Raw genomic sequence first — 13,332 nt, 5'->3', positions numbered from 1 at the left:
AAATGTCCTTTTCGTAACAAAAGAAAAAGGTCGAGCCGTATTGACTTTACACACCGGACTTTTGCTGAAAAGGGGGGGTCGGTTGGAACACGCATATGCGTACCCTAAATAACACTGAGTGGGGGGCCGGGGCTTTACCCTCTTTACCTATAATAACCCAAAGCCTAACCCTAATCCTTATCGAAACCAAATAAACCTAACCTTATTCTTTTGATGAAACAAAGCACGGAGCAATAGACCAGTTCACGGTTAGCACATCACTGCAATGACCCCGAATATCCACAGATCTTCAAAACATGAAGACGTCCCACTTTGTACATTTTGAAATAATCACTCCTACAGCGATATATAGATAACCTTTGTTTCCCCTTTTCAAAGAATACTTCCACCTGTGTATCATGGAGTTCATTGAATGTGCATGAATGAATAATGATAACGTAACTTTCATGAGCACGCATCCAGTATAACGTCTCAGTGTATTTCAAAATTTGTTCTGCAATGACCTTTATCTGCTCATGCTCAGACTGCAACCGTGAACTGGCTTATTGTTGCAGGGGCAAGTATCGGAGCAATTGCCCCTGGCTCTCTTTCGTCAAAAATGAAAGGTTAGAGTTGGTGTTGCACTTAGGTATTAGATTAGGTTTGGGATTTACCAACTTTTCCTAAGTATATCACATACATATAACACGATCCCTAATTTTTTCGTGAAAAAAACTCATCTCAGGGCAATTTCGATACACTTTTGTATATAAGGGAGTTTACAGATAGCACATGGTACAAATGACCCCAAATATCCACAGATCTTTTACACATGGAGAAGTTCCACTTTGAACATCAAAGGCTGCGTTTATGCTTGATTTTTGAAGGTAGAATGAGCGATCTGAAACGCTCATCGTAATCGCAGTTCCACGGTGTACTGTTTATGCTCACTTCTCTGGCTCCTCCAGGCAATTCTCCCTGTGTGGCCTTAATTGGCCTTGCAGCTGGATTCGCAACCTGCACTGTGCATGCTACGTAGACCCACTAGAGGTCAGTGCGTTGACCCCATTTAAATGCGTTTACAAATACGATCGGCGATCGTGATCGCCGTTTTTCGGTGATTCTACAAAAGTGAGCATGGACGCAACCGTGTTTTAAACTACCCGCGTAACAGATGCCTGATTCTGGCCAGAAAAAGTTAAGCATAAACACGCCCTTAGAATAATAACTGCCAAAGTCCTAGATGTGATTCATGAATACCTTTTGTTTGACCTCTTGAAAAGAATACTTCCACCTGCGTATCATAGAATGTACCGTTGGTGCATACATGAATAATGTTACATAACTTTCATGAGCGCATATCCAGTATTCATCTCAGGGTGGGTTTTACCATTTTGGTACAAATGGCCTTTATCTGCCCATGCGCAGATTATATCTGTAAACTCCCTTATTCCAAAGAAATCATGTTCGGATTACGTAATACGTCATTGTCATGCTCACATATTTTAAGAGGTAATTCACAAGGCCATTAAAACTGCCCCATAGGTTGATTTATCGAAAGTAGTTGCTATCGAGTTACATATATCTGGGGGGGGGGGGGGTGTTTCTTTCTATCTATCTGAGTATCTTCTCCCGGTTCGGAGGTTGATTGCAACATCTCTCCATTTCACTCTATCTTCTGCCACTCTGGTGCACTCTTGCAGTTTTAGTCCACTCCAGTTCTTGACATTCTCTTCCATGTCTACTTTCTTCCACTTTTCCTTCCAATACATTCTTTAAGAGGCTTTGGTGCCTTTTAACATGACCAAAGTATTTGATTTTCTCTCCTTAACTAATCCTACTAGTGCAATTTGTTTACGCCCTGCTATGTGCAATATCTCTTTGTTGGTTTTCATTCGTTTCGAGGATATTTTCATCATTCTTCTGTAGATCCACATTTCAAAAGATGTTATTCTATTTTCCATGGCCAAATTTTTCAAAATATCTAATACATGTATTTGTGGTGGTACACAAGTATTGGAAATCGTCATATTTCAGCCGTCTCTGAACCGATTTTGATCAAATAAAGATGATTTTGTCATCTAGATATTATGTTCTTTCAAATTTGACACTCAGTTTTTCATTATCTTACAACAACAAAAAAAATTGTGTAGCGCCCTCTGCAACAGAAATCAACTATCCCTTTAAAGTAGATATTCATTGATTTTAAAAACTGACTTTATTTTCATTATTGCAAAGTTGAAACTTTGATTCGACAAGGTTATCAAAATTCAATGCTTGGAAACATTCGAAGTAACGATTATTATAAATTACAAAACGCTCAAATACGGCCCCGGCATAGCACCTGAAGAGCTCTCCAAACGCTGCTGAGATATGTGAGATCACAGTATGGACATGATTTGCACAAGCAGACGATGTCCCATGACATCTCACACATTTTCAGTGCCTGTGTTTTCATCTTCTCTTGAGTTCTTTCTCTTATTCACTACCGTCAGGCTAAATGTATAATCTATTGCCTCACTCTAAACCCGCGCATGGTTTTATTTTGATGACAAATGCAGCGATACAAAATAAAGGAATTTGTCGCTTTTAAACAAAATAAGACGCCATTGTATATTCAGCTGCACATATTGAGGTATGTTCGGCGTATCAAGAGAGACCAAAACCGTCCTTTATATCATTCCGGGGGTTTTCAATTTGAAAGTCTGGTTTCTTTGATTGATAATTAACCTCTATCCTGTGTATTTACAAGCAAACGATTTTAGTTATCAGAATCGGGTCATAACCCCTTTTGAATGGTTTGACATGCCATTACATTTATATACACTAAACTCATTATAACTTGACAAATAAGAGCTTTGCAATTATGTTCATTCTTTATGGGATGTCGGCTGCTTGGGCAGTATTGGTCCATATTATATAGTGACGTCATTAAAATAACGTAAGTTTCCGGCGAATCTCTCGTATATCCCAGCTGCTATGGAGGTGGTTGTATTTGTATTTTTATAAACCACCCGATATGTAGTTGACCTAAAACTTGAACGATGGCCATCTGTTAGCTTACCAGTTTCTAGTGATACATTAGTTGACATAATTTGTGATTTTCTTTAAATTTCACTTTTAACTACATTATTCATACCCCTTTTGAATTTAATGTTTTTTTGTGTGTGTTTTACGTAACTCAAGAATGAGAGAGATATGTCGCCAATTCTTTTACGAGGCCGCCATCCATTTCCAGCCTAACCGCTCACGATGGTGGTCTCCTGCGTTCCAAATTACCTCTCTAATTTATTGAAAATATTTCATATTTCTTATGTTATTGTATGCTTCGTACATGTTTATCGAATGATATAATTGTACATGATTTTTCATTTAATTACTTTTGTAAACATTGTATTCATTGTATTTGTTATTGTTCGAAATTTTGTACTTTGACTTTGAATTTGTATATTTTTGAACGCAGAAATAAAATCAATCAAACAAAAAAACAAAAGAGGTGAACGGGTTGAATTAGGGCATTTGTTGAATACCTTTGAATGTAAGCTTTAATATATTACATTATCAAACAACATGAATCGGGACAAATCAATTTCTCATCATACTTCACAAAAATACAAAACTTGCAGGCGGGTAAGGGTATAATTGACTTAGTAGTTAATTATATATCACTGACTGACATTGGACTGATTTTCTCACTTTCTCATCCTTAGGCAACCGATGGAAATAGAACTCATTTCTTTATCATCGCCGTGCTAGCTTTATCATTTAGAGGTATGTTATTATTACAGAGATAAGACAGCTGATAACTTATTAAATGTTCTTATAGACGAGAAGATCGCTTATAATTTCAACTAGAAAAAAGGGATGTTGGGCAGCGGTTTGATCCCGGACTCGGGATCTACGCCTCGTCATATTACGAAGAAAATATGTTTTATCATGAAAAATTAATGAATTTTGCCTCCAATATATTATTTTAACATCCTTATTATACTACGTTCATGAGCACATTCACAATATTGGCAGATATGTGTATACAACATAATAACAGCTCGATCAAGTCTGTACCGTGTATTGTAATTAATGTTATGTTTATTTTAAAGATCCTTTAATATGAATGTTTATTAGAAATTAATTATTATCACAATAATAATTATCATTTCAATCCCATTGAGAATATTTTAAAAGTCTGCCCGGCATTATCTTCCTCTCCACCACCAATAAACAAATTAAATCCTCTATAAGAAGATCACTGAAACAACACGTTTATTTTTTGTTTTCAGCATGCCGTTGTCATGGTAATCTGAGTTGCTACGGGTCATTCCCAAAATGCCCATCGCTGGTGCTGGCCAATGGAGTTTCAGTTGATCTGGTTCAAAAGGTCGTAAACTCCTCTGGATATCTTGGGGTTTCGACAAACCTTCCAGGATTGGCGAGTATATGTAGACTTCCTGGTAATTAACACGAATTTTAACAATTGATTTGATCTGTGGTTTTGTATTTGTGTTTGTTTTACAAGGAACAATGGAAGAAGTATACCAAAGTACTCATCTTGGATACGTTTTTCTATAACTCCTGTGTTTCATGGCATTGAGATAAATTTTACAAGCGATAGAGACAGAGGACAGAGAGAGAGAGACACCCATACATAAATACACACACATTCTAAATATAAATATCAATATCATATAATGTTGAAATGTTGTCATAGGGTGAATCATCAAAGTACTGGCAGTATTCGATTGCATATAGTTTGAAGAAATGAATGTTATGTGAACTTTGTAATTCTCCAAATTTTCGAACCCCCCCCCCCCCCCCCTTTCTGAACGTACATTTTTCCGAAGGTTCATGATTCCGAACAATGAAATAGGGTTTGTTACTTCAAAGGTTCGTGATTCCGAGAAAAGATAAGTCATTTTCGGAAATATGAACGTTCGGACTTATAAACGAACCTTTTTAGAATTATGAAAGATGGTATGTAACTACTTGTTCGATTTTTGGTATTTTTTAGATTGTATCAGCAACCCTTGCGTGCACGGTGATTGCATGGAGACCGACTCTGACTACTTATGTCGTTGTCCGAGCAATTACAGAGGCAAAAACTGCGACCAACCGACAGGTAAGGTTTTGCAGGCTAGTGGAAGATTTTTTTATTAAAAAAATAATAATTTATTGTCATTATTATTATTGTTGTTATAATTTTTTTTTATTTGTTATTATTATTATTATTTTTTTTGGGGGGGCAGGGGGGTGGGGGGGGGGGGGAGAACCGGCCTTTGCTACCTGAAACCTAATAGACATACCTTAGGTAAAAACAGACAAAGAACATTGGCCCATCAATGTGGAATTTTCCAAGAATCTACCATCTTGGACAATTTTGTGACTGAGTGATAAGATGACGAAATTATGCTTATCATGGCTATGGAGAAAGAGAGAGAGAGAACCCTTTTCTTATTCGTAACATAAATTTCTATAACCCTCTAATCAGGGGCGAGATCCTCCCCGAGATACTGTCCGTGAACATGTTGTGTGTGGGCACGGGGATAAAGACATATATGTTATAGACTTAGATCAAAGTTTGATGCCCTAAAACTTTTTTTTGTTGTTATAAACCCAGTGTTTCATTCAATTTATTTTTAATTTACAGAGAGCTATCGTGAATGTTACAATTTTCATCAGGTGCAATGTAGTGTCAAATCATCATTTCACTAATAGATCAGTTTGTGGCGTATACATTCTCTGTGTGTTTCTATAGGAGAACCGGTCATGTTTGTTACAGATGCAGACAGGATTTTCGTGTCAGCTCTCCCAGACCTCAATTTCACCGCATTCATGAGTCTGGAGATTAAACTAAAGAATTTCGTTTTTGATTACCCAACACAAACACTGTACTGGACCGACAATAATGGCACTGATATTTGGCGAACAGACCTCATCCGAAAAACGCCAGAAGCTGTTCCGAATGTACCCAAAGGCCCAGGTAAACAGGTAGCTTACTTATAATATTGCAGGGGCGAATTTCACCGGTAACACAAGATGGGGGATCTTTGGATAAAAGTAAAATGATATCGAATTTGCAGAAACTGGTTGAGCAGTTGTTTTGTTCTAGACGCATTTTCATGCATCAAATTTGGAGACACCAACATTGCAGAACAGATACAAATAATTTTTATGACATCCTACTTGCATTTCTCTTATATATCAGGTGCTTTTAATGACTCGTTAAACACAAACATGAAATTATACGAATTGTCTCAAATGCAGTGCCAGTGATACCGGAAGAATTTGAACTATATCTTTTGAACGTATTATTCTTTCTTGAAAATGTATGGAAATTGGACATCTGATCTGGACACCGAGGAGGTGTGAGTTGGTCTCGTTTCTATGGTACGGTCAGCTCTCTTTTTTCGCCTACAAAATGATTCTGATCGGACCGAGATTCGAAGCTCACTCAAGTAAATATATATATAATCATTTTGATTGATAGACGTCTGTAACTCGCCTCATCCCCCCCCCCCCCCCATTATACTCATACACAACATGGAAGGATAATGCCGGGGTATCCAAGTCTTCATCATTTATAAATATTATCACATCTAGTTACAACTACAAGCTTGAGCGAACCACCCCTGCCACCACTACCTCCCCCTGCCACCACTACCTCCTAGGAAAATGTTCAATATCTTTTTGACCAGAAACACAGGTATGACTATTTTTCCCTTTGATTTGTTGTTGTTGCGCCTGTCTGAGAATTTTTGTGGGGGTGCAAACTGTCCCCCATCCTACGACATATATTAGGGGCCTCTGTAATAACAAATTCCTGGATATGGCCTTTGCGGGAGGGAACCCCCTTTAAATAGATTGTACACCCTTGGTATTACACTTACATGTAGATCTGTAATCATGCACAGGAATCATATTGGATGTGTACATCCCAGAACTGTCCCGGATGCTCTTCGTTACCTACTTCAGCTCGACAGGTAAAATCGGCGCCCTGTCTCTCGATGACGATCGCGTAGGAAATTACACAGATTTCGCCCTGGATATAGCTTTCTGCAAAGCCATGGTTGCTGATGATGCCAACAAGTAAGCTTTAAATTCGTTTGCATGATATTAATTCCTTTAACTTAATACAGTCAGACCTGACCGCCTAAGAGAAACACGAAAAGTGGTCTTTGTAGACAGGTTCCTTTAGTAGGTGTTTCAAAGAAAACCATTCTCAAGGGGAAAACATGTGGTCCGCTTTGTAGACATGTAGTTTTTCTAGACAGGTGGTCACTAAAGCAGGTTTGGCTGTAACTTCATTTGCCTTCTATTTCTTTAGTAACGTTTCGATGGGCCACATTAGCCATTAGGCAAATTCGTTGGGGTGCCACGTGTGTCTATCGGTGCAAATATTAGGTATTGATTAACAATTGTAAATTTGCCACGTATTTCTCCATATCCTCAAACACTGATATGCCAGAAATCCACTCTTAAATCACTTATGGAAAAGCAATTGATACGTTCTGTAAGAAAAATAAGAGTACGAGAAAAGATGGAGATAAAAAATTATTTTAGAAGAAAAAAAGTCGCACAATGATATTTCGTTTTAGTGGCACACAAAGAAAAAAAAACACTTACATGTTAACATAGGTCCAGAGCCATGGTTGCGTGATGGAGAGTGGAGGAGGGGAATCGAACATATTCAAGATAAAGTTGAGTTCTGGTCGTGCGATTGTATTGTGAAAGAAACGTTGTGGAATCGATCAGAAAAGGTTAAGTATTAGTGTGTACTGCAAGTTTCTGGAATCATCAAAGCACTAGGGGGAGGGTGCAGGAGGGTTCGTCAGTGTAGTGTCTTCTGTTCACACTCCCTTTCCCCTTTTCCTTCTGTTTCTCTCTCTATCATTTTTCCTTTTAGTATTCCCTATCTTTCTATTTGAACCGGGGAAGGGGTGCGTCCGTCCGGACTCCGAAGGGTAATTCTTCCAAAGGTTCAAGAACATGAATTTCCCATATACCAGGGAAATAAAGTTCATAGTTCCGTATATTTATTGCATTAATTCGAGGTTCGTTAATCCAAAGGTTTATAATTCCATAAGTGAAAAGGGTCTATTATTCCGAAGGTTCGTAATTTCGAAAATGAAATATGATTTGTTACAACGGATGTTCGTAATTTCGAGAAAACGATGTCGAATTCCATATCATTTTCGGAATTATCAACCCCAGTCCATTTTCGGAAATACGAACCTTCGAAATGATAAATGTTTGGAAAAGCGACATGTAACCCGTACAAACATCCAAATATCCTCCCTCTAACTATGTCACGATTGCATTTATGGATTTGTTTTAGCTATCTGTACTGGACCAAAAAAAATGGCATCGATCGTAAGAAACTTGATGGAACAGGAGAAACAGAAGAGGTGTACACAAATCTTGCCATCCACAACTTCTCTGGACTCACATTCGACGCAGAAGGTATAGAATCCAAAGGCGTAAATTCAGAGGAGGGGGGGGGGGGGGGGGGGGGGGTAGGGGTAAACATCCCTCCACAAATTCAATTCAATTCAATTCAATTCAATTCGATTCAATTCTTTAGGGAGGGAGGGGTAGAATTTAAAAACACATTCTATCCCACATTCAAAGTAAAATTAAAGGAAATTTGATTTTAAAACAAATCAGTTGTTGAAAATACTAATAAAGGTGACTCTAATATTGGTGACAATTTCTCTTTACAATGCTATTAAATTAAGGGAAATTTTGATTTGAATTTTATTTGAATTTATTTCCGTATAAAGAGAAGTACAATATTCGAAACATGACACAATATGTACACATACGAGATAAACGGTTGGATGGCCCTGCTCAGCATACACCAACATGGTGGCGCTGTTCGTCCGAGGGATCCAGAATTTGATACAAATATATAGAAACAGGTATAGAAGGTCCTAAAATGAGTCTCTTTTATGGACAAATTCTCACATCCATCTCTTTGAGAGTCGTGTGTCAATTTTTTCATTTGTCTTTTCTTTGACTGTTCACGGTATGGTCGTAGGAGGTCGCATCTTGTTCTGCGATGGCAGTACGACAGATCGTGCCTTCTATCAGGACGTATCCACGACCAGCGGGGAAATCGGTCCTGCTGTCGAGCTGATTCCTGGTCATTCAGGGATCTCCTTAACATTCAAACCGAGGGATGTTGCCATCTTCAATGGGAAAGTCTATTGGCTTGAGGCGCCAGCAAAACTTGGAATCATGACCCATTACGATAATGTAGAAACACTCAGCTACACTGAGTTTAACATTACAGCTTTCCAAAGTGTCCGTCGTTTGTGCATCGTATACTTAAACTAACAATTTCCAGCCATAACCTAATCGGTTGCTTTAAACAAAATTGAGAAACTGAGCAAAAAATTGTTTGAGGAAAATCAGACATCAGCTAAAAATTGTCATGAATGTTTAATGAAATGTAGATCTGCTATCTTATTGAGAACAATTGGCAACTTTTTATATAGAATGAATAACTCTGAATACAAAAAGTATCCACAATATCCCTTTTTAGTGTTTATAGGTCGAAAGGCTTACTCGGAAAAACCATGTTGGGCCAAATGCACAAATCAGGTTCGTGTGGAAAAATCTGATATTTAGGATATTATAGGATATCAAAATCAGACATCACGGCTGCTGCCTATGACCCCCACAGCCTCATGACAGAGTTGCCCATTTGTCTGCATAAAAATGGCGATCTAGTATAGAAATTGGTCCTTTCCTGGTTGCTTTTTGAAATTTGCATGTTTGTATTGAGCATATAGCTCCGAATAGTCTCATTGGACAACGCCCCCTATCGTCAGAGTCCAGCAGCCTAACATGTTAGCCTGTGGACTTTTACCAACGAAATCGATAAAAATTCATTTTTTGTTTAAACGAAAAGCACATCCACCCGACGTACGTTGAGACCAGCTCTTTCATTGGAACCCTCATGTCCTATTGTCTTTTGAAAGTTTACCCACCGTAATTTGGTCAAAATAGGTCGCCAGCTCGCCATTGCCTATATAACACATGTGCAACAAGTCGAACTTTAGACGCAATTTGCCACGCGAATGTAAGGTTATAGGTCAAGCACATGAAGGATAACAAGCATGAATTATCCTAGATCATTTCTGACTGGTCCATTTCAGCCAACCCCCACCGTATTTTTTCCATTTAGTATAGGCAAGTATTTAGCCGAGGTAAGCAAAAACATGAATATTCATGAACGCCATGGACTATTCGATTATTTAGAGAGGGGTGCAATTGTGCACCACATCAAACTCCCCTACATTAAGTCAAGTATTTCATTGTATTATTAGTTTGATAGGTTTATTTTACTAACTGTTTAATTATCAGATATTAATGATAGTTTAAAGATATGGAAAAGGTTGTATTTTCTATTTAGCAAAGCGATCTCACATACAAAATCACTATCAAGTGTCATCTGATCCGCCGATTGCCGTCTGCTATATACGTTCAGGTCACATGTATCTGTGGACTGTGATGTAGACAGTTTACTCGTCATTGTAGATTTATGATTAGCCATCTGTCATTATTAGTCTTTAAGTGTTGACACACATACAATTACCACACACACCCACGAACACCTTCACTTCCCCTCCCCCAACACACCATTTCCGCACACCCGGTTCACCCAATGGCATATACACCCTGCAACATAGTGGAACATTCTAGTTTGGTAGTGCCGTCGAACTAGCTACATTTGTGCTGGCAATGGTCCAGCGAGCGAAAATGAGACAACCGGAGCAATATGTTGTAGAAAATTGTTTAAATTTAAAAATGGCAAATCTACAACATTTTTAACCTTCATTTTGTAGATCTACAATTTTTATTTTGAAAATGTTATCACTCCTTAATTGAGGAATCGTAAAATTATTGAGTATTAGCGTGTATATATTGCGTTTTACAGTAATGATTAGTGACAAGAACGTTGAATTTTTATTTATTAATATCAAATCTTTGTTGTGTGCAAATAAATTGGAATACGGTGGAAATTCATTCGATTGAATTCAGTATAGAATTACATTATTTTCGTCAATTTCTTACTTTCTTTTATAATAACAACATTGTCAGGTAATAAATGTATTCATACGTAATGCTGTGCGCCTAATAGGCAGACTAGGCTATTTGTTGAGCTCCGGCAATGATCGCATTTATTGCGATAGGCTATATCGTGTGTTTCCTCGCAATATACTGAATGTACTGAATGAATACAATACAAAAATGCATTAAAAAATGCTTTGATAAAATGCTTTAAAAAAGAAAAAAAAATATGAGTACTCGACATTCATTACCTATAATTTTATCAATGTAAATAATTTTATGTAATTTGGTTTTTAATTCAATATTTTTAATTCACAACTGCAATTTGCACTCATAACGTATTTTAATCTTTGTAAAAACCTGTATAATTCAGTCTTCGTACTGCGAAACATGTTCAAATAAACCTTATTGAATTGAATCGAATCGAATAGTTTATTGAATCTACACAAGTAAGAAGGCATAGATCCTAGGAAGCATAGGCCTGTGTATATATATATATATATATATTTTCTCCAAAGGTTCATTTTAAGTTTTAGGTAATGCAAAGTTTTGGTATGGGGTCGTGAATTTGGTTCAAATGAACATATTGGAAGCATATGCGATCCTACAATATTCATTGAATTTTGTCGCGGTCGAAATCGACTCTAAAGTTATGAAATTGTAAATAATAAACACTTTATGTTGTATAGCTCCCTCTCAAGGTCAAGTTATTAATTAAACTATAAAATAATGTTTCTTGACTAAAATCGACCGATTAGCTATCCCCGTTCGGAAATTGTATACCTCAACTACATATTCTGAGATTTTCATGGTGGCAGCTGCCATTGTACGGCCGTAGGAGCTATTTGAAATTTATCAAAATTTACCGGGATCACCGGTAAATCTTTATATTCAATTTTTCTCAAAAGCAGAAGTGTTGTAGGGGCTAAAGATTCTAGTGTTTTTAATACATCCACAGGGGCATCCAAATATATAAAAATTGTAAAGAATCACTATTCACCCATTTTTCAAAATTTCCCAAAACTTTGTAATACCTTTAAGATTTTTTTTTTGATGCCGCCATCCTTGTCAAGCTTCGCTTATGATTGCGGTCTTTTGCACTTTTCCAACAGAATAGTTCGGGTAATACTTTAATTTATGATAATATGTTATGGAAATATCAAGCAAAAAAACATTTTGACATGAAGAAATTATTGTTTGTATATGTTGTATTATACCTTACATTTATATGTTCTTTGTTATTCAGTTATATTGTATTTGGAAAAAATGCAGAAATAAAATCAAATCAAAATCAAGTCCAAAATCGTTTAAATACGTTTAAATACTCGTCGTCGTTCCGAAGGTTCATAAATCCGAAGGTTTGTTTTCTGAAAATGAAATCGGAACATTCGTTTCGTTAATTTAGAGGTTCGTATCCGAAGGTTCATAATTCCGAAAGTAAAATAGGGTGCATGCTTACGAAGGTTCGTAATTCACGAATACGATACAAGGTTCTATGTCACTTTCGGAATTATGAACCCTCTGGTATTTGATATTTGTGTTTTGGAATTACGAACCTTCGGAAGAAAGAACTAGTGCCATCCGTGTATAGGATCCGCCTTGTAGAATGGTACGATTTAAATATAACAACGGAAGACTGAGGTTAATAGATGACGAAAAGAAAGGAAAAGGGAAGAAAAGGAAATAAAAGGAAAACTAATTTAGAGTGATAAGATTGGAAATGTGCTGCGACAAAATACATGGTAGCGTAAATGGCTGAGCTGTATATAATGGCGATAACATGCCAATATTTGAGCGAAGAGAACAACATTATCGAATGATGCTGGGGAAAAAAATCAAGTAAAAGCAAAGGCCCCTTCCCAGCCAGTCAGCCAGCTACGTATTATATGCCTTAAAGTAATTTGGTATTGATAAGAGGTACACATTAAAACTCATTTCAAGTCGCAAAGCCTTTACTTATACATTTTCCTAAAGTAAGTTCACAGAAGTAGCCTTTTGAAATTTGTAAAAACACCTTTCTCTTCATATTATTATTATAAGGTTAAAGGTCAGGAAATTTGTCTAGAAGATGTTTGTAATAACAACCATTCCCATGGCTCACAGTATGTAGACATTGTGAAGCTGTTACCATGGTATTTTATGCTTTTATTTATTTATTTGTTGTTCTATAAGAACGGACCAGCAGCGAAGTGGTCATCCATATGGTCAGAGGAGTCGAGCAACCTATGAAGAATTTCTAACACCAGTATGGTATTGAATTTTTTTGACACCATTGGTGTT

This window comes from Strongylocentrotus purpuratus, unplaced genomic scaffold, assembly GCF_000002235.5.
Source record: "Strongylocentrotus purpuratus isolate Spur 01 unplaced genomic scaffold, Spur_5.0 spur5_scaffold_19, whole genome shotgun sequence".
In the NCBI taxonomy this organism is placed as follows: Eukaryota; Metazoa; Echinodermata; class Echinoidea; order Camarodonta; family Strongylocentrotidae; genus Strongylocentrotus; species Strongylocentrotus purpuratus.
Note: the sequence above shows the minus strand (reverse complement) of the source record.